The 23,885-nt window shown below is 36.1% G+C and overlaps 1 long non-coding RNA gene across 1 annotated transcript in view; it reads left to right on the top strand.

Annotated features, from left to right (window-relative positions):
* The window catches only part of LOC145669232 (uncharacterized), a 123,808-nt gene that overhangs the window by 80,382 nt on the left and 19,541 nt on the right, over window positions 1–23,885 (top strand). The window contains exon 2 of the long non-coding RNA XR_014128171.1: window positions 19,089–19,213. This is a non-coding gene — a long non-coding RNA (uncharacterized LOC145669232). The remainder of the gene's footprint in view (window positions 1–19,088; window positions 19,214–23,885) is intronic.

A 23,885-nucleotide genomic window follows, 5' to 3' on the forward strand; every position in this document is an offset into this window, starting at 1 on the left:
TGGTTGATAATCATCTTGTTCATATAATATATGTGTGTGTGTGTCGAAAATATGATTTATGTTCAAACTTATTACCCCGGAAGAATGTTTCGAGGCAAAGGGATTTTTGTGTTAGTTTTGAGGTAACCTAGGGGCCCAAAGTGTTACAGGAAAAATAGTTTTCATGAAATTTGGGAGCAAATCCCAGAATCTCTCCCAAAGTTTAGTTTACTCTGAAGACATTGATATACGAGCCATAAATCTAAGGTAGAGTCTAATTGGGGTATGAGCAACAGCTTATAAACGAAAAGTCTTAATCTACTTTTGAAAACCTGTTACTTCAAAAGGGATAGAAATTTTGATTGCAACAAATGGGAACTTCACGCGAAGTACGAATATTAAGGATAGAGGAATTGTGTAGTTCTGAAATTGTAACTATTTCTGTGCAAGTTTTATTCCAGAAATTTTTGTTCAGAGAGGCAAAATCAAACTGTGAGGGGACTGCATTTACTAGCTCTAGCCGGGGGTGGGGAGAAAGTACTATGGTTGGCTGGCCTACTCTGGGATGTGTCTGGAAGAAACACTGAACAATATATAGTATAACTTTAAATCCAGTCACAGGTACCTTCCTCGATATTGCCGTTTTTATAAAAACAAACTACGTGACATATGCATACAGGGTGTGGCTAGAAAAAGAAAGCGATCGATTTTGCCGTTGGCGAACAGCGAGCGCGTGAAGGTCAATGGATGCGTGAATGTATACCAGACGCTCACCGAGAAATTTTTGTTGGGGAATCCGGACGCGGTGGACCCTTTCCCGTGGGTGCGCCCCTGGTGTATACCACGATTCCCTGCCTATCGAATAAGTGATTGCCCCAAATGCAGGCCGATCATTTTCGATGTGGCCTTTGGACGAAGCTGACCGTGCGTCTCTGCAGCGTATCAGTGTGAAGTTTCCTTTCAAACTCAGATGTGCTAAAGGTAGTGACGGAGATAACTATTTATTGCGCACACAAGTTTTTGTGGTTCAAACGGTTTAACGAGGGACGATAAGTGATCACAGACGACTCCGTCCTGAACTATTTTTCATGTCAAAATCGAACTCAAGGCATTCAAAAGGTCTGCAATATGATTCGAAAAGATCGTTGCTTGAGTATTCGAGCTTTGGCTGAAATCACAGGAATTGACAAAAAAGTAAAAAAATAAAAATAAATAAATAAAATCACATTTATGTCCAAAGTTTGTGTCAAGGTATCTGGCATTGGAACCAAAGGAAACTCGAATGAACATTTGTACTGCCAGATTGACAAACAATGAAATCGACTATACTTTCGTGTGCTGACAACCTTTCATGAGCAAATGAAAAGACGATGATCTGATTTGTGGACAAAGAACTCATGTATTCTACACCAAAGACAATGCTCCTAATGACACTGCACTATCGTTGAAGATTAAGTCATTTTTGATCAAACATAGAATCCCTGTGTTCGATCATCCCCCATATTCGCCAGATCTTCGTGCTACTGTTTTCATATTTCCCGAAGTAAAGTCAGCACTGAAAGAAATCAGGTTTGAGACAGTAGGAGCTGTAAAAAGAAAAGCGACGGATGTCATGAACATGATTTCCGAAAGCAACAGGTAACAACACTACTTCCAGCAATGGAAATTTCTTGTGGAACGGTGTGGGTTTTATGCTGGGGAGTACTTTGAAGGAAATAGTGTTCCTATTGTACAAAATGACAAATAAAAGATTATGTAGCAAGTTCGTTTATTTTTGTACATGTCGTACAGCAGTATAGCTCGATCATATTGTACCCATATATGTCTTGAAACAAATCATCATTTAGCAAATTCTACGAGCTGAATTTAATGGCATTTCAACTCAAGCTTCCAAAACCAACTGGACGTGGTCTGTTTAGACCGGAAAGCATTATTATTATTATTATTATTATTATTATTATTATTATTATTATTATTATTATTATTATTATTATTATTATTAAATTTAGATATCACAAAAAGAAGTCCATTTTTTAAAATGCAGATTCGAAACATTGAGAAGAAAAGAAGAAAATTATGTTTCAAACTGGTTTCTCAAAAATACGGTTACTTCATGTGAAATAATTCGTTCATCTTCCCTAAGATTGAGTAACAAATTTTGTAAAAATATTACATACCAAGATAAATGAATCCTGAATCCTAAATGGTGAAAGTTTCAAAGTTCGCAACAGACTGGAAGTCAGATTTTAAAAATGGAATACGACAATACTTCTTTCAAATTTGATATTAAGAAAATAAGAAATTTCGATCTGAAGTATTTTTTCGATCATGTTTTCTTTACCCCTAAAATGACTTGAAAATTAGTGCTTTATATAAAAGTGTATTTACAATTTTCGAAACCGTTTCAAGGACAAAGGAAATATTTTTCGGAATTTTGTATTTAATTTAGAGTCTTCTGAATCAAAAAACGAGCATATTCCAGTTTAAGAATATGATTGTAAAGATGATACTGAAGATAAACGTTTTACCAATAATAAGCATTCAAGATTTAATTATACCACATTTTAATATTTTGAAAAAGAAAATCACGTTTCTCAAATTTACATAGGATAATGAGTGATATCCTATGTCTTAAGCTTATTTTTCCATTACATATTCTATATTTCAGTACAAAGAAAAAGATTGAAACAATTTCTTATCTTGCGTACATTCTTAATCTGGATAAAAATTGGTTCGATCAATAGTTGAAAACATCAGTACTAAATTTGGCACATGTGATTCATTACGTCGTGTTTTCGTTTGTAGCCTCTTTATGCAGTACGAATAAAATGGCTTTGTCCTATATGTGAATAGTTTCCACTATTTTTGAAAATCTTGGAAACTCATTTGTGACGACAAGAATTCAGTGAAGAGAAAATTAGATCAAGAAAATCTCAGTATTTTTTAAAAAAATATTAAATACCATAATAACTGAATCCTGGGTACAGTATTAAGTGGTGAAATTTTCGACTATCTCAAGGTATCTTAAGTCAGATTTTTAAAAGGAAGATTGCCTAGATTTGTAAAGTATGTATTTTTGTTGTTCTTGAATAGTGTTTCTTTTGACCTTAGTGACATAAAACTTGCCACTACTTGTACTAAGAGGCAAGGAATTTTTAAATTTGATTATTAGGTTATTGACAGTAATGGTAGATGGAGAAATCAGTTACTGAGGCAGTTTACAGTAGCAATACAAAATATTAAAATTTCTCTTCAGTGTGCTCAGAAAACTGATTTGTAATTTTACTTCATTGGACACTGTAGCATGTGCATATTATATGTTGGTGCAGTCACTAGACAAAATCTTAACTCTAAATTCCTGACCAGTTGCGAGAACAAGTTGCTATACACTTCCGAGTTGGGACAGGTCCTGTTCAAAACCACCATCTGAAAGACCGTAACTCATTGTCAAGACTTCCGGGGTCCTCATAAGTAAGCAAATTCCTGTCCTACCACTATTGCTTATGGTACTTGGGATGAGCTTTACTCCATGACTTAAAGAGGATACACATTCAATCTTCAAGAAAGCACCAGTACCTCAATATCGTATAGATTACTTGTGTCCTGTCTGTCCACTTCATGAATAAATTACCAGCAAATATCTCTTCTTCCTTCCTGTATGGCTACTTGTCCTGTCTTCCAGGGTGCTGTTCCTCCTATGTCCACCTTTCTTTTAATCTGGCGGTCTATCTTTTTCAGTTGTACGTCGTGTAACAGTGCGTTTGTATGGGTGTATGCATATATATATCAACCACTGTACTCCTAATGCCCCATTAACCAGGTTTCATAAGCCTTTTCTTCCTCGCCTCATCTCTTTGTATATTAGTTTCTTTTCATACTTACAACAGCTCTCCCCCTATAAATGATCTTTCCCCTTTCATTACGACCCTTCTTCCTAGTGGCCATATATTTCCCGTATTCATTATTTTTTCTCTTGGTACTACCTTAAATCTTTGAGTCTCAAATACATATAGTATGCAGGTATTTGTATGCGTATGTGTGTGTGCATGTATATACATATGAACGTATGTTCTTGTCTTTCGTCAAGGACAAAATAAGACGATGACGACGGTGTATAACTGCATTTCGAGTCTTCACCTGGAGGATCCAGAAACACGATACACATACATCTCACTTTTCAATAGAGTTAGGCTTTAAAAAAATGTAGAATACAATATACATAGAGTCCAGTAATACGCGGAAGGACAGTTTCTTTTCGTGTTCTTCATCTTTCGAAGTTGCGAAAGTTTTTGCCGAGTCAAAAAATGAAGGGAGAAAGAAAGAAAGGAAGGAAGAAGAAACACCACCAGGTGTTCCTTCACTGCTGACGAGTTTCAAAAGAATAGGAATAATAATGAAGAAAAAGGATCCGAAAGGAAGAAGGGACTCTCTCGTCATGTCTTCCCATTTGCCCCATCTTTCTCAGCGTTCTTTGGATTCAGTGTTGCTCAAAATCATTGGTGAAGCTTAAAGAATGAAAATGAGGCCAAGAGATTATTATCCAAGGTGGTCACATACTCGATCCACTGGAGAAGTTTAAAAAAAATATATTAGAAAAAAAGACAAGAAATAAGCTTTACCAATAGAAATGCTGGAAAAGAGTGAAAACTTAAGAAAAGGCGGGTTTTAAGCATGTACTTGTTAGAGAACTGAGACAATTTAGATGAATACAATTTAAGGGTACAAACATTAAGACGTAGTGAAAACGTGAGGTAAGTAACGGTAGTACTTCGTAGAATCACAGAATTTGTGTGTATTCCAGTCTGTGTCACTTACTATGAATTTTCTAAACTAATCTATCTAAATTGATGTTTTTTTCGTTAGTTTTATGAGTGTTACCGAATTCTTAGTGCTCAACAACCCTCAATCTTTATTGTCACTGCATTTCACAGAATAATTTTAAAATTCTTGTATGTGATTGCCTAGTACTTACATATAGTATTCAGTGAGGTGTTACTAAGAAGTAAACAAATTTTTAAAAAGAAATCTTAAGATTGATAGCGTCCGGGGCTCGCATTTAATAAAATCAAATTTAATAAAAATGATGAAACCAATTGTTTTCTTTCAATTTCTGTGTGTGGAAAATATGCAACAGTTTATCTGTAAAGAACATTATGATCGTGTCTTCTGTACAAGTATTCATTGAGTCAATCACCGTTGAATGTTGTCTTATCAAATTTATTCGTTTATCAAGTTTTGCATAACTCAAATAATGATTCAAATTCTACTTTAAGTAATAAATCTTGCCTCATACTGTCTCGGTAGTCGAAACGGACAGTGAACTATAATCAGTTAACTCGAATATTATAGATTAATTTCTGCCCATCGAATCAGTGTTATTCAATACTACGTGCCAAATAACGCAGTTGATAACACCAAAATTGTATTTAATCGAATTATAATGCAACTTTTACGGTTTTCATTTATTATCCATTGTATTCTTCTTTAACTACTCTGTTCCTTAACAGAAAATTACGCTCACCATCTTATCAAACGATAATTCTAATTAATTCTAGTAACAATTCTAATTACGTACTAGAATAATACATTACTACCAGTATGTTTTCTTTGAAAAGGAGAAAATGCTTTTTACCGTTTTAGCTTTCCAAATTTGACACTTGATGAGATAGACTTCCTGCAACTTTATGGTCAGCTTAACTCTCCTTTGCTGTGTATGGTCTCGAACTGGATCCGTGAACGGATTAGATTCAGACTTCGACATCTCGCGTAATTCGGACTCCACATCAATATACGGAATTCCGTTTTTTATACTAATTTATAGGTTTTAGTTCTTCCACTTAACGATATGAATAGTTCCAAATTGACATATACTTTGCAGGGGAGCAAAATTTGCTAATTTTAGATATAATCAGAGGAAAACAGATTATGCAACAAGCAAAATAGAAAATCAAGTTATGTCTGTACCAATACAATGTATGTTATGATTAAGCATTTACATGTTAGTTATGCTTTTCGTTCGGCATTAATTGTGTAGCATCTACATGAAACAGAAATTTATATTTCTTGAAATTCTGGAATACGCCGTATTTTAATTTACTTCAAAATGTGTTGAAAGGAATATCTTGTAATATGGAAAATGAAATGAAATCTTTGAGTTTTACGTCCCACGGTTATGCCGGTTAGGCTAAAGGAGACGGTGATTATGAGAAATGAATGAAATGGTGGAATGAAGAAAGTGGGAGGAAACGGGAGAACCCCGAGAAAACCCACGCACACGGTGTTTGTCCACCACAAAGTTCACTTGGCGGGAGCAGGGTTTGAACCCGAGACCCCATGCACCAGAGGTGAACGCTCTACCACTGAGCCACCGCGGCCCCTCTTGTAATATGGATTCCTTCAATATAGTAAATGAGTAATCTCAACTTTTTATAGTTTTAAAAGAGACTTTTATGTTTCCACTTTAGTGCTAAGATTATTTGTATCATAATTAAGTAGACATTCTGGTATTTTGTTTAGTTAGTTTGAAGTTTAATATCCTTTTTGAACCCCCAAGCTATGTAAGACATGCTCACAGAGGGAATCGAGAGACGTGTTAAGCGAATTACATGAGATTCCACCGGGAATCAACCCTGCTCCTTCTCCATGAAATGTTCCCCAATCCGACACCTAAGAAGGGACCACGGGGGATGTAGTATGCTTGAAGTTGGGAACAGTTTGTCATGTAATTGATACAACTTTGAGACGTCATATTTTTGTCAAAATTGAAAATTATATTTGAAGAGAAAATCAGTAGAAATAGGCTTCAAATATATATGAAAAGCAGTCGACTGTGCAATTGATCATTCATTTGAGTATGGGGTGGTCTATTTAAAATGTCTGCAGAAGCTTAAATGATTTTTTTTTCTTATTTCTTGAACCAAAAGAAATTACTTCAAATACTAGACTAAATATACACTAATAACAAATATACTGCATGTACCTTTATTTGTTAGATCCACTTGAGGCGGTTACACGTGCTGGTGAGACGAAAAGAAATTAAATGGAATCTTAAGTTTTACGTCCCACGCTTATGCTAGGCTAAAGGAAACGGTGATGATAAGAAATGAATGAAATGGTGGAATGAAGAAAGTGGGAGGAAACCGGAGAACCCCGAGGAAACCCACGCACACGGTGTTTGTCCACCACAAAGTTCACTTGACGCGAGTTAGGATCGAACCAGGGACTCCGTGCACCAGAGGTGAACACTCTACCACTGAGCTACTGTTGCCCCGTTGCTGGTGAGACGAATGTTATATGTTATTCACATCCTATGTAACATTTTCGGGGTAACATACGGGCGCCAAGTTGGGATCGCTAACTCCTTCTTGTGTACCATAGTAACTAGACTTGCCATCCGTCCGCCTTGCTGAACATATCCTGCATTTTATAACTTTTCACCATGTGCGGCATGCTATTTTTTAATTGTCCGGCCTTTAATCAATTTATATTTGTTTTTGTACTTTGTCTTTAAAAATTACAAGAAATAACAGTAATTGTTAAACAGTGTCATATTATGAAGATCTTTCTTTCTTTGAGAATGAATTCCCGGAACTAAATCTGTTCATTCTAACACATGATTTTGACAAGAAATTTTTCGCTATAGAAATTGAAAGGAATTCTATTGTACCGTATAAGTCAACAGACTTGCTAGTTTCGGGATTGAATAGTCTGTAAGGCAGGTTAGAAAATAAATTTGTTCTCCTAAAATTAGAAGTCATTGAAATCATTATCGGTAAATGGATTCAAAAATGAATGTAATACGAGGGTCACTACGAAAGTTTTGAGATGTGAAATAACTTACATACTTAAAATCAATTTAACACTTACATTTTCTCAAAGTATTCACCATTACACTGTACACACTTTTGCATCCTCGAAAATCACTTTTGGAAGCAGTGTTGTCAGTCTTTTTCTTCAAATGTTGAAAGTTCATTCTCGTAAGCCACTACAGCTTCTTCAGGGCTGCAAAATCTCTTCCCAGGCATGCGATCTTTGATCCTGGGGAACAGAAAAAAATCACACGGGGCCAGGTCAGGGCTATACGGCGGATGAGTCATAAGTTTGACCTCCGTAGATTCAAAAAACTGAATTGTAATGTTGGCCGTGTGTGCGGACGCGTTGTCATGATAAAGCAGGATCCCACGCAATCCAGTTCTTGGACGCCGTTCCCGAAGCTTCTGGAACATTTTTGTTAGACAAACAGTGGTGTACCACTGAGCAGTAACAGTCCTTTGTTCTTCAAATGGAACAGTTGCAACATGGCCAGATTTGGAGAAGAAAGTTGCGACCATCTTCTTCCCCACACTTCGCGGTCGCTTCACTTTCGTGGGTGGATTTTCGTCTGGAAAGATCCAAACTATAGACTGGCGTTTATTTTCAGGGTCAAATTGATAGATCCAAGTCTCATCACCAGTAGCAATGTCAGAGACGCGTCGAGAGTTGCCTCCATCAAATCTTGCAAGCATTTCTTCACACCATTCCACACGTTTGCGGTTCTGCTGTTGAGTCAAAGTGTGTGGCACCCAACGAGATGAAACCTTCCTGAGCCGAAGATGATCATGAAGAATTTTTGTTACTGCTGGCGATCCAATGTTCACTGTAGATTCAATGTCCTTGAAAGTTGTTCGAGGATTTTCTCGAATCATTTGTTCCACAGCGGCAATGTTTTCATCTGACACAACTGTTGCCGGACGTCCAGCTCTCTCTTCATCTTTAAGCGATGTCCGGCCTCTTCTGAATTCACCAAACCACCGAAAAATTGTAGCACGGGAAGGAGCAAGGTGCCCAAATGCCCCCTGCAAACGGTCAAGGCTTTGTGTCTCGTTCAAACCACTTTTGAAATCGTAAAGGATCATTGCCCGAAAATGTTCCCTTTCGAGCTCCATTCTAGACAGCCGAATACTGCTCACATCAACAAACAAGTGAAGGCGATACGGCCACGCCGATAAGCGAGGCGAGTTGAAACTTGCTTCGCTTCTTTGCTTTGGATACCACTACCGAACGCAATTGTTGAAATTCAAATACTGTGTCACAACAACTCGTATCTCAAAACTTTAGTAGTGACCCTCGTACAATTTCAGAAATAGTAGATTGTTGTGCATGTATTATCCAGAAAAATGGATAAAACATTTGAAAAAAATGAGTGTTTCCGATGAATTGAACTCGAAAATGTTACAGACAGTTAAGGTTTGATGCAATTATTCCTTGTCTTAGGTATCTTCACAGTAAAGGTGTGACCATAAATGTATGGATACTTTTGATCAATTTCCCAGTGTTCCCACTTATAGTTCACAATTTCTGGTGTGTAACAGTAACATTACAACATACATTGAACTTTTTAAACTTTGTCGGTTTTATTTTGCAATTTCAGGCATCAGCCATTGAAAGAGTGTTTTCTCTAATCGACGCTGAGATTAAAAAAAAAAAAAAAAAAAAAAGTCATGTATCCTTTAGTTGAGATTTGGTAACAGTAGCACCAACTTTGGATCAAATCGATAAATTACTATTGGATGTTTTTAAATGCGTTTCCACCTGTTTATATGTTTAACGTATTGTGTGAAGCACGTGAAAATTCGCTCTTTCATAATATTGTATTAGTGGTGTATACTCTAAACTAAACTTGCTAAGATATGATTTTTTAATTAATGAAAATCATGCTCGGATAGCATTTATTGGTTGCATTTGTTGAAGTCTGATGAATATTGAATTTAAGATTTGAAATTGCAAACTGGATAAATTTGCTCGTATGGCGGCGAGGTGTGATGGTGCACTTTGCCTTTGTTGGCTCTCGCTGGCCTTGACTCTTGTAGATACGGTCAACAGAAGCAAAGCGAGCAAGACTGGACTGCCCGCCCCCTCCCACACTGAATGCAGTATATGTGCATTTTTCCTATATGTATCGCCCATGTTTTGCATCTCAAGAGTTCTTTCATTCGTGCTTCATCCATTAAATGGGTTTACATATTGACTGGTTTGCTGAAATCTCTGGTCAACTAACCAGTCTAATGCATTTATGCATCTTGTAGTTATTCATGCATTAAAAGAAATATGATAAAGTGGTGAAATAAAGAAAATGGGGATTGATTTATGTATTCATTCATTGAATCTACGATTTTGAAACCAAACCTTCCAATATGTGTTGTACTGAAGTATCTTTACTGAAACCGCGTGAGGAATTTGTTGCGCATTTTTAAAGGGAATTTGTTGCACATTTTTTAAACGTTTTTTTAACGTTAAGCATGGGTCTACATCATAAGTTAGATTTAACCTATAAGAACTTGACTGATAATCGAACTCAGGTCGCCTCACTCCAAAGGACGTCTTGTTAATCATTCAGCCACAGAGAAGCTCTCATGAGAAATTTAGTGTTCGTAGGCGACAATGCAGCGATTTACAGTAAAATTAAGAATATTATACATTTTAAGTTTATCCTTGTAATTTGTATTTATGTACAAGAACTATCTTTCACGTATAGATAAATACTACTTAAGTAATTTCAGTTGTGTGAAGCGAAGGGTGTATACAAGTAATTCAGGATCGCAGTACCTTGTTGCTGGTGAGAAAATATAAGCAGTAGAAGAAATCTGTATGAAATGCATGCAGTTTGGTCAACATATGGAACCAATATTTTGTACTTCAGAAGTTTTTTTGAAATTCTCCGTATGGTATTGTCAAGTATCTATTATTTTATGTACACATTTTAGGATTTCCAACTTTCTCGATTTGGGAGGCATTAACCAGGAATTCCATATTTTGTCCCGGAGGTATTTTTTCTTCACCGAGATGGTTAAAATCCCTGAATTTAATTCTTCCGTTTCCTGAATAATGAATAGACTGTACGTTGGTTACAAATAGTAATAATATAAATAAATAAATAAAATGTAACTATTGTAATCCCAGGTCTCAGGCAAAATGTCGATTTAAAAATTTAATTGAGGTAACAATGACAAATCGTGGTTGTAAGAAAAAAATTTGATGGCCTTGTCTTCTCCGTGATGTTCATGGAGTTTCATTTCTTCTTTGCAATGGAAACCCTTTCAAAAGAAGACATTCGAAATAATAATAGATTTGATTGCATATTTTTAGCAGAACCAAAATTTTATTTTTATGTTTTTAGATTTCAGTAGGTACGACCCTGAACATTTGTGTGGTATGTTTTTTCAGTGGTATATACCGTAACTATTTCTTTGTGTGTGTGTGTGAGAGAGAGAGAGCGAGAGATGATAATTGTACTTTTGCAAAATTTAATTTCATAAATGTATGTGTCTCATATAGTTAGGTGCTATAAAATAGAAAACACAAACCTGGAAATTATGAAAATATAAATGTATGTTAACAGCGATAAAACTAATTATGTAATGTTTAGAAATTTAGCTTTAACTTGAAATATAAAGTTTTATTTATTTATTTATTTATTTACAAATCTGTCTGGTAACTGATGTTTCTCGGTTCTTAATCACTCCGATATACTGTAAATGAGTATTCACAATCCTATCGTCAAGTAGGCCTATTTGTCTCGGAATGAGTTAACCCGTAGTTGGGAATCCTAATATAATCTAGTTGATTGTAGCATTTGAAGAAGATGCTTGTTGTAGTACTTTTATGGATTAGTTCTAAATTGAAAAAGGTTTCTAGTCTATGGACCTCGGGAAGGTGCCTGGCGCGTACTAAATGTCTAGTGTCGCTTGGATTCAGAACGCAGTCTTCAAAGGATTTCTTTAGTAGGTTTCGTATTCAGGTCAGCAGTTAACATATGATGATTAAAAATTAAGATGAGAGAGAAAATGGAACACGTTGCATGTATATCTCCTATAACCGGCACCCCAACCTTATTTATTTATAAGAATAATTTGATTTTAGCATAGTTGCCTGTAAACACTGACGACGTGAACAGAAGCTACTGCGAATTAACTAAATCAGAACTACAAGTGGTTGTGAATTTCGATATGTACTGCATGGATCATTTGAACGTATAAAAAAGAATGTGGGATTGCTAGTACTTAGTAGATGATAAAGAGTGGAATACTTAAATAAATGCTAAGTTTTCATTAAAATACAATTAAAGGACAACAGAGATTTCTGTAATATACTTGATTAGTTAGATTTGAGTGTAGCGTCCCTTTCAGCATTGAGGCTGTGAGAATGAGACGAGGGTCTACAGCTTAATGAGATCCGAGCCACATAAGCTCCCACCGGGAATTGTAGTACGGTAGACTTTTTGTGTTATATATGCTGCATGTATTTTTAATGAAATTCCTCCAGTTTCCAAGTAAAATTATTCTACGTTACTATCTGAAACGATATATGTTTTTTATATATACATTAAAAAAAACATATCTTTCTTTTCTTTTCTTCTGAAAGTCGTAAAATATTCCTTTTTTCTGAAAAATCTGGCAGTCCTAATTTTAATTGGCTTTGGCGAGCAGGAGAAAACGAGACTTGCTAAAGGAAACATTATTTCTGAATTTTACGTAATAATATTTTAGTTGAGTTTGATAGCGAATGATTTTTATTTCATTGATATACTGGTAATGGAAATTCTACAATTTGGATAAACTCTCTGCCTTTATAACTTGCTAGTTCTAGTTCTTTGGTAGGACACATGGCGCACGTTCAGCTGGGTGATTCGTGGCAGCGCATTTGGTGCCAATGCTGTTTATATCTCGGATCGGAGTTCATTTCTTAATTCATATGGCATTCTAGTTGTTACAGAAATTGAGTGTTTACCGATATTTTAGTAGTATTCAAAATAATAAATAAATAATACTAAATAAAAATATAAGTTCGCCTGCAACCTGCATTTCGTTTTACCTGTATTAATTTGAGGAAGGTATTATATAGATAACGATGTTTGTGACAGAGCATGGTAGATTTCAGTGTGAATGATAGTGAAAACTACTTAACTTCTCAAGAAATGCCCTTATGAGCTAGGAAAGAAAAAAAGATTATTGTATGTAAATGAATGATTGTCACAAGTTCGACAACCCAACGTCATCGTTGTCATTACGCATAATCAACCAAAAGGCACTCGTATTCCCTGCTCTCCCCTCTCCTGTCTCCATATTTCTAAACAGATTTCCACGACCGATATGCTCTCACATTCCCATACGTTTGCTTTCCCGGGATCAAGGGCTTGTCTAACCTTGGCCGTGACCCCACGATTTATAAAGTACGTGACGAATTTCAAAGCAACTTGTTTTTCAATTGGTATCCTTCTCTTCTCCATCACATGCGTCGCATCAGACGGTTGTCGATCGGTAACTAGTGACTGCTGAAGGTGATGTGATGTTTTTTTGTAAAAAAAAAAAAAAAAAATACAGTCAAACTATAGCAAAGCGTCCTTCAGATAGAAATCAGTCGTAAGGAGAATCTTCCGTCTGTAGTTTTTACTTGTTCTTCCAGCATTATTCAGCTATTTGTTGTAGAATTACTAAATATAATTTCAGGTGTATTATATTTATAAATATTATAGCAACTGGCAGGTCCCTAACATCATTGCTACGTTGACCTCATTTCCAATTTATTGCCCTATTATCTGTCAGCGAGGCTTATATATTAATTCGTAGAAAATAGCACAGATTGTATTAGTGCTGTGTAGGAGGACCGAAATAATGTCTGCATATTTATAGATTTTTCTCTGATAGTGGTATAGTTTATATGCTATATTGCAAGTTAACCTTAGTTTATTATACCTACATTCTGAAAGTTCCCTTTATTTATTTGTTACCGGGTAGATTGTCATAAACCCAAATTTAAGTATATTTGTTTTAAAATGGACATGAAAGGAAATATTCTTAATTTAGCGATACGAGGTTATGCATTTTAGACTGAAGGATACGAATAATTATGAAAGAAATTATGAAATGAGAATGTAGAGGGAAACGGGAGAACCCCGAAAAATTCCACGGACACGATGTTGTCCACAACAAACACACATGGCATGGATTCAAACCTGGAACCTATTGCACCAGAGCTAAGTACTGTACTAAACAATTTTATACTAGATTAAAAACTTGGTCATTTACTCATCTCAATAACATTCTTCCCTCTCCTGTTGGGGAGCTTGTCTCTGAGCTACAAACATCTCAAATCCCGGAGAGAATCATTACAAACACTCTGCATAAAATGTATTGTTCCTCCATTAAAATAAGTTTCGCCGACATTGGACACCATGATCCTTGGCTACGAACTGTTCAATAAGAAACGGCGTCTCAGAAATCAGAAACTCTTGTCAGTGTAACAAGTAGTGAGTACTGTGAACTGAGCAGAGAAATTGTAAGATTTTTCGTAGAATGCTGACATTTTGAAAAATGTGAAAACTAGATGAGGTACGAAGAAACACTCTTAAGAGATTACTTGTTTTGCATCGTGGTAGTATATTCTGTGTCTTGTATCTAGAATCAAAAAAGAAAATACTCTGAATTTCTTATTTTACAAAGTGTTTTGAGACTTTGCGTCGTCATTTATTTATTTTATTTTATTGTTTTTCCATTTCGAACTTTTAAGCATAGTTACCGTTTTAATGTTTGATGTTAAGCATAAGACATAAGTAAATTTTTCCGAAAAATAAGTCAAAAGAGTGGCATTTTATGTAAGTACGATTCCCATTCAACTTTTTAGAAACTTAACGGACATTACTTTTCGCACACTGTAGTAGATAGACTTGAAAGAAAGAAAAGAAAGAAAAAAAAAAAGAAATCACAAAGTAGTTCAATCTGAAAGTGACACTGTCCAGGCCAAGTGTATATATGATACAATAAATCGTCGCTTTCAATACATAAGGGCGTAACTAACATTTTCAAAATTTTACAGGAGAAGCGAAAGAAGATTTTGTAGTATGTTCAAGTTAACATAACTTTTTGACTATTTTCAGGAAAGCTTTAATTTTTTGGACGCTTATCGGTGAGGGACAAATGTTCCTTTCCGTGTAGATTTGACTTACCAGCTGTTCGTATATCTTGATAAAATTGCGAAGTTTTTAACTTACGCCCTTATGCTGTGAACAGACATATGTTAAATTCTAGTTCTGAAATAACAATAATGGCGTATGTTTTAGTAACTTTATTTTTCACATAGTTTATAGTTTTGTACACAAGACTATTGATACTACAGTTAATGTTTTTTCTTTTGTTATAATTATAAGAGTGTTTATTATGTTGTATATAATATTTTTGTATGAAAAATGTAACTTTGGCTACACATTATAGAATATAAAAAATATGTTCTTAGGTAAGCGTTATGGCTGTATTGACACAAAAGATAGTCCTTTTAACAATGGACCTCAACAAAATCTTCGACATTTTCATCACTTTGTAGATTTTGGAAGTATGCGTAGTAGTCTCGTGGTATTACTCGTATATCGCACAAATTTTCCAAGTCTTTCTTCTTTTGCTTAGAAATAGGTCGAACAGAAGAATACCGGAGTAACCGTGTAGGCTGGTTTAGTGTACAGCTTCTCGGGGAAGCTTTGTGTACCGAAAATCTGGAAAAATCATCTCTCATTCGGGTTTTGAACAAAACTGTCACCGAAGTCGTCTTGGGTGAACTTATCCATCGCAATTTTTGCCATCCAATTTCATTGCCTTTTCGATCTTTGCTGCATGGTAGAAAAGTTTTTCGTGCTTCCTCGAAGTCAAAGAAATCATCTATTATCATCGAGTGTACCTCGTATGGAAACGGCTTTCTGCGCGACATTCGAGCAACAGTTAACCACTCTGTTGGAACGAACACATCTACATTTTTTTTCGCATGCTCAATGGTAATATGCATGGAATCAACTTCCAATTCCGCATGTCCCGGCTCATGAAATTTATGATCAATCGTTTTTATATGAGTACTACTCACCGCATATACACATTGATGCGAATTTCTTGTTTAAATTTTGTCCTCCGCAGCAGTCGGAATACATGGTCACGTGTTCAACTTGTGTTGATAATTCGCGTATTTAAGAACACATGATGCAATTTCATCTGGGCCACTCTTTGCCTTTGTTTCGTCTCCAAAATAACAGTAGCCCTCGTGAGTAAAAATATCGTAAATAGTAAGATTATAAACGTTTTGTTTTCTCGCGTAATACACAACTCCGGTTTTGCAGGACGGAGTTGTTAACACTTGCTGAAGATCAAAACAAATCACCTTATGAGTTCTATCTTTCAATACATTCTCCTTGTCTAGTCTCTTTTCTTCCCTTGCTTCATCCTTCTTTTGTTTGTGCTCCTCTTAATTTTGCAGTTCTGCTCTTTTATCATCTTCGGACAACTTACTAAACTTGACACATACTTTACACTGATATTTTTTCGGTTTGTGAATTTTCGCATTCATCTCTTTCAATAGCTTCCAGTAAGACGTGAGACCAATTATACGCGTTTTATCCAGACCCTTTTCTTCACAGTAAAGTTTGTAGAGATCGTACAATTTCAAGAGAGAGAGTCCACGGACTATGTAATAAACTTGGGATGTAGAAGCTCGGCAGTAATGGGATTCGACCCGGGGTATTGATGTTATGTGTGATTTCACAACTTCGATTGTTTCCTGTCCCAACATCCCTACCTCGCAACTCTGAAGCAGTAGTTCCATCTATAAGACCTTTCTGCATCGCGACGCGTCAAGCTTTGTCACTGACATCCAACGTACGTCACTAACCAAGTCTCTTTTAACAATCAAACCCCTAAACAAATCCCAAACAAGAATCGTAAACAATCCATGGCGGCATTTACATCATTTAAATATAGAGACCAAAAAATGCGGTACGTATTGTGGCATATGAGCGCCAGGCCATATTACTGTGTACTCAGATCATTTAATACAGAAGGGCGTACGTGTCATTTAAGCCCTTATGCTTTGAAAATGACCCCCCACAGCTGAACGGTTCGCCGTACAGCCACAAAAATTTCCCAGCAGCTAGACACGATCGACATCTATCGGAAGAATTGAAAATCTCAAAATCCCCAAAAATGTAAGTTACGCCCTTATGTATTGAATGCGACGAAATAGCCTCAGATATTATTTGTAAGTAACCTTTCAAAAAGTAAACTTTAAACATTAATATGTTAATAAAAAGCTAAACGGGTACAAAACAGTTTAATAAAATGTTCAATAAGATGAATGATTAGGATTTCAGCCGTAATATTAACATAATTTTAATACAGTTTAAAACTGGAAACCACCATGTTCAAATTATTACACCTGCAGTTTTTAGTTTCATTGAAATCTTTATGTAGATAATAATCTTCTCTCGATTACATAGTTCCGTTTCAGAGACTTACAAGCTTTTTTTTTTTTTTTTTTTGTCATAAGTAGTACGTGCGTATATGTTAGGAGTATGTGACTATTAGGAGGAGACAAACAATAATAGAATAAAAACCGTAAAAGTATTATTGGCAACAAAAAACATATCTTTTAGCGCCATAAAAATTCTGGTCGATAACTTCTAGTACGATTTTACCTCGAAACATGTCATTTTGGTCAGGCTCATTGAGATGTGTCGATTGGTATTTGGAATCTGATTTTTAGACTTCTTTTCTTAATAGTTCTGTAGAATTCCTAAATACTAATTTTGTTAATTCTGTTGTGATAGGTAAACGTAAGGATGTCCCCTCTCTTCATTCGAATAGGCTAATGTAACCCACGGGAGATGTGAGGACAAGGCTTTATTCTTTCATGACATACACATCACTACGTTTCGATAGGCTGTACCTGTATAGGATTTTTTTTAAAGAAGTTTTTATCAGGTTTGGGTGGAGGAGAATGTAGTTTTTCCCATAAAAAAGCTGATTTTGTAGAAAAAAATGGACATTTTTGCTTTTTTTTTTAAAAAAAATATTTTCTTGATTTGTTTTTCTGTCGTGGATTCTACAATTAAGGAAATGTCTTTACAACATTCAATATTTTAATGATGTTGAGTCCGGCATTGTGTTAGTTTGCCAGGAAACGTAAGTTATGCAATAAACATTCCTACCTTGATGGTGGCAGGTTATTTGAATGTGGACCTACACTGCGTTGGGCGTATAGTACCTACGAATATTCAGTATTTCGCATATGTTGTACATTACACTACGTTCATGATAAGCTTATACTTAAGTCTTTTTAGGGCGGACATAACCCGGAGCCAGAGGGTCCTGGCCCGTAGTTTTTTGAATGACAACAATAATTTAAGCTTTTATTTATATATTTTTGAAAGTTTATAGTAAACTCATGATATACCTATCATAGTCTGGGTTCTTACTGCCCCTTTCCATCCCTAGTTTTAACCTTCTAGATCCACCACTGGTCTTTTAGCTGTATTTTTGGATTTTAATGTGTGCAGTTGATGTCATAATTGTAGACTGAATATAACGTTGTCGTTCTTTGAGCTATAATTTTACAACGAAAAAGATTAGTTTGCGGTATTAAATGAATTGCAGTGTACTCTTCTTTGAAATTAGACTTAGTTCACTTCACGTACGAAAAAAAAAAAAAAAATGCTGAAAATCATAGTATACCCAGCTAGAATTACTTTGTCAGATACATTAAAATCTGGAATTTGTAGCCTGACCCAACATTGAATTTGCATATGGTTAGTTAATAAATTACAATTTCTTCTGTATTTAATTGTGTAAAGACTTTTAATTATATTTTCAACTTTAGTGTCTAACTTTCCCAGTAACAAAGTCATTGTGGTTGGGTTAAATACGGTAGAATAAAATGTTGGCAATCGTTATCTGCACAGGAAATTGTTCTCTTATGTATGGTCAAATAAATACAAATACTTATGTCCATATATTACCAAAATTATGCATACTTGAGCAAATAATCTTACAGTATACATTTACATGTTTCATTTGCAGTATGTTTTTCATATGAATCATGTCCATGTGTTCCTTAGAAATTGTAGAATTATAAAAGAGTAAAATACACAACCTGTTTTATGGAGAGTGCAGGTTTACATCCCAGATTTTTTCCTCTGTGGACGTGATGACTGGGGCCGGTGTGGGTATATATCTGTAGGGAAAGAACACAATGTACAATACAAGAAATCACGTCATTTTTACGTAGTTCGTATAGTAATTATCTCATGTGATATTGTTTTCCAGGTCATGAAAAGCGGGAAGAGAAGTATTTTATTAATTGCTGGAAGAATGAATAGAAGGAAAGAGACATCTGGGACGGAGTGTGGGCGTCCACGAAGGCTGTGAGAGAATGTTGACTCCGTTTTCAGGTAGGTGTTGGCGGAGGTTAGGCCCATATGAGTCATCCAAAGATTATACACAGAAGGTGACCAGCCGACGCATATGGGAAGCACCGGGTATATCTTGCTCTCGAGGACAACGTGATCTAACAGTACATCCACAAGCATGCGTGAGATGTTGAAGACAAACCAGGCCAACGTTGAAATGTCTAGCTTCGATCTTAATTCAGTACTTACATAGCTTTGTTTTATAATTGTTGTCGACCGTTGGTAGGATGAGGTTATTTACTGTATGTAATAAACTGTCAAATTCATCAAAAACCATGATTGGTAGGTCCCTTGTTGAAACTCTAGAGCAGTGGTTCTCAAACTTTCCGATAACGCGGACCCTCTGTTCATTCGCAGTGATCTGCGGACCCCCTTGCAATGCTATCTGTGAAATTTCACATGGTATTAAAAATATACTAATTAGAATTACCGATGACAAAAAGAAAAAGATCAAGAAAAGTAATGCAATAAGTAATTTATCCTAAAGATACATGATTGTTTTCTAGTGAACGAAATTTCAATTAAAAATACAGAACTTTCAAGTTTTTTTTTTTTTTTTTTTTTTTTTTTAATAAAAGGAAATCCACTTGATAAATAATGTTCTTAAATGTGGGGTCACTAATGTGACGAACAAAATTCTTTGTGTTTTTCCATAATTGCATTGAAATCTAGAATAAGTTTTATCATAATCAATCTTACGTCCGATTCCACGTTAAGACTATTTCGCTTTAAGGTTTTAATAATGCAAAGAGCAGAAAAGATCTGCTCACCTAAGTAAGTGGTAGGGAAAGGTATCAAATGTTGCAGTGCCTTTTTAGACAACTCTTCATACTCACAGCGCACACGCAATCAAAAGCTACGAGGTTAATTTTCTTTGAAAACGTTTTTCCATGAAGTATCGCAGGATAGTTCCAATAGCTGTTCTTGTTCTGTGTTAGAGAGATTCATACCTTGTATGTCATGGATTTCTACATTAGTGAAAGGATTTTCAATCCAACCATTACCAGGTTGTGGGACAGGGAAATATTCTCGAAAACTTGCAGCTAATGCTTCCAAGTGTCCTACAAGTGTTTTGTATATTTCAGCAGAGAGTTTTTCACCTGAAGGATCAATGAAATCCGTGAACACTGGAAATAATGAATAGTCATTGTTTTTTTTACTTGTGCTGCCCACAGCTCTTAAAAATACTTCTTGCATAACAGCTGTGATTCCATTGTATTACATTACATTTTAAATTTTAGGCATCGCTGGTCCCACTTTGAGAACCACTGCTCTGGAAGCTTCTTTCTATACACTACAGACACTGTGTATAGAAGCACTCTTCAACTAAATTTTCTTCCGATTCTTTTGTCTTCTACCAAACTTTATATCTCATCCAAATAAGATATTTTCTCAATGTCCGAATCAGTCTCTTTTCTTCTTTTGCGGGGAGATTCGATCGGAAATATGTAACTAACAGCTTTTATAGGCCGGGGATCTTGAGTGGTTTCTCCTAGGTGTTCCTTATTGATACAAGGTAAATACCGGGATGGTGCCTAACACAGGTCCCAAGACCCTTCTTTCCCCAGTCCTTTCTTCCCACTTCACTACATAGTGTGCTCGCCTGGGGAACTATGGGCTTGTTTAGGGGACATCAAGTGCTCTTGGAGCTCGGAATTTGTGATTCGTAGAAGCAATAATAAACCAAATGAGCTGAAGAACAATCTGCGACAGAGTCTGCAAAAGCAGACCTCAATAATTATTTAATATTTTTGCACGATAATGAAGCAAAGACATTGCAAGCGATGCATAAGCAAGATATGGGTGCTTATGAATGCACCCAAATAACTTCACAAACACCTGCTATCACGAGACAAATCTTCCAGAACATTTATGGGAAGTACTTAGTTTTTTTCTGACAAAGCAGATCGGAAAAATTGGCTGTTTCACTTACAGTTACAGCGATTTTCCTTCCAAGGCTTTAGAACAGTGGTTCTCAAAGTGGGGTCCGCGTGACCCAGCTAGAGGGTCCGCGACGCCTAAAAATTGAAATGTGTTGTAATAAAATGGAAGTTATTCAAGCTGTTATTCAAGAAGTATTTTTAAGATTAAGAAACTGGAGCTGTGGCCAGTACGAGTACAAAACAATAACTATTCATCATTTCCAGTGCTCAAGGATATCATTGATTCTTCAGGTGAAAAACTCTCTGCTGAAATGCAGAAAACACTTGTTGGACACTTGAAAGCATTAGCTGCAAGTTTTCGAGAATATTTCCCTGTCCCAAACCTGGTAATGGTTGGATTGAAAATCCTTTCACTAATGTAGAAATCCATGACATTCAAGGTATGGATCTCTCTAACACAGAACAAGAACAGCTGTTGAAACTATTTGGTCTAGGAATTAATTCGTGCGGGTGGACAAGAGATGGCGCAACGAACGGAGCGTCCCACAGTTCCGTGTATCCACACATGTGTTGCAAACCCCTGTCATCGCGTATCGTTCGTAGTATAGGGCAGTGGATTAAAGCGTCAACAACACCAGTTTGTAGTTAAGTGAACATGGCGCAATTTGTGCCTGATAAAGTGTTTTGGCGGGGTGTCCTGCTGCATTACTTTAACATGCAGAAAAGTGCGACTGAAAGTCATCGTATTTTGGTGGAAGTGTATGGTGACCATGCTCTAGCTGAGCGAACGTGTCAGAAGTGGTTTGCACGGTTTATAAGTGGTGATTTCGGCTTGGCAGACCAAGAGCGAGCTGGACAGCCAAAAAAATTTCAAGACGAAGAATTGACAGCATTGCTCGAGCAGGATTCGTGTCAAACGCAGGAACAACTTGCAGCAGCATTAGGCGTTGATCAAACGACAGTCTCCAAACGCTTGAAAGCCATGGGAATGATTCAAAAGATGTCACATTGGGTTCCACATGAATTGAAAGACACAGACGTTGAAAGACGAAAAACCATTTGCGAATTACTGCTTCAACGACAGAGCAGAAAGTGGTTTCTGCATCGAATTATTACGGGTGATGAGAAGTGGATCCATTACGAGAACCCTAAACGAAAAAAGGCCTGGGTGAAACCAGGTGAACCAGGTCCATCACAACCAAAACGAGATATTCACTGTGCAAAGGTTATGCTGTGCATATGGTGGGATATGAAAGGTGTGGTGTACTATGAGCTGCTGCAACCGGGTGAAACTATGAATGGAGAACGTTATCGACGACAATTAATGCGTTTGAAGCAAGCTCTGGCCAGAACACGACCAGAATGGGAGAACAACATGATAAACTTATTGTTCAACATGATAACGCTCGCCCACATGTCGCAAAACCGGTCAAAACCTATTTAGAAAATGTCGGATGGGAAGTTTTACCCCACCCGCCGTATTCACCAGACGTTGCTCCTTCGGATTACTACTTGTTCGATTGCATGAACAACGATTTGATTGGACAGCGGTTTACTTCTTCAGAAGATATCGAAACATGGGTCTCTGACTGGATCGCTTCCAAGGATGAGGACTTCTTTCGCCACGGAATCCGTACATTGCCTGACAGATGGGCGAAAGTGGTGGCTAGCGATGGACAATATTTTTCTTAAAGTATTTATGTATTTTGTGTTTGTACTACAGCTTCAATGTGTGCGTACCAACCGCACGAATTAATTCCTAGACCAAATATCTTGCGATACTTCATGGTAAAACGTTTTCAAAGAAATGAACTTTGTAGCTTTTGGTTGCGTGTGTGCTCTAAAAAGGCACTGCAACATTTGATGCCTTCCCTACCACTTACTTAGGTGAGCAGATCTTTTCTGCTCTTTGCGTCTTAATGTGGAATCGGACGTAAGATTGATGATGACAAAACTTATTCCAGATTTCAATGCAATTATGAAAAAAAAAAAAAAAAAAAAAAAAAGAATTTTATTCGTCACATTAGTGACCTCACATTTAAGAACATTGTTTATCAAGTGGATTTCCTTAAAAAAAAAAAAAAATCAATCTTGAAAGTTACTGTGCAATTGAAATTTCGTTCACTAGGAAACAATCGTGTATGTATCTTTAGGATAAATTACTTATTACATTATTTTTCTTGATCGTTTTCTTGTCAGTGGTAATTCTAATTAGTATATATTTTAATACCATGTGAAATTTCAAAGATAGCATTGCAAGGGGGTCCGCAGATTACTTTCCGAATGAACACGGGGTCCGCGTTATCGGAAAGTTTAAGAACCACTGCTTTAGAAATGCTAAAGCAACAGTGAACCAAACGACCTTTTCCTTTCAAAGTGTTAATAACTTAAAAAAGTGACATTATTTTATTATGATTATTTTAAAATTATTATTCCTCACATTAGTATTCTATTATTATTTTCGTGAATCTATCAGCTGTACGAATACTTTTGCCATGTATTTTAGAAGTATATTATTTTTATTTTTTGTTACAGGGAGAGAGTAGCTTTTAGTTGAAAATACAAACGTTAATATATTTATAGCTACATGCAATGACGTATTTACGATTTTGTTTCGGGGAGCTTCGCTAACTTTCGGGGGGGGGGGCTTAGGCCCGGAAGCCCCCCTAAATACGCCACTGAATATGTGTAAACTAATGTGCATAATTTAATTAACTACTTTACACCCTCGGTATGGACGATATCACTGAAATTGTACTGTACGAATTCGT

This window comes from Thermobia domestica, chromosome 13 (assembly GCF_964235325.1).
Source record: "Thermobia domestica chromosome 13, izTheDome1.hap1.1, whole genome shotgun sequence".
Lineage (NCBI taxonomy): Eukaryota > Metazoa > Arthropoda > Insecta > Zygentoma > Lepismatidae > Thermobia > Thermobia domestica.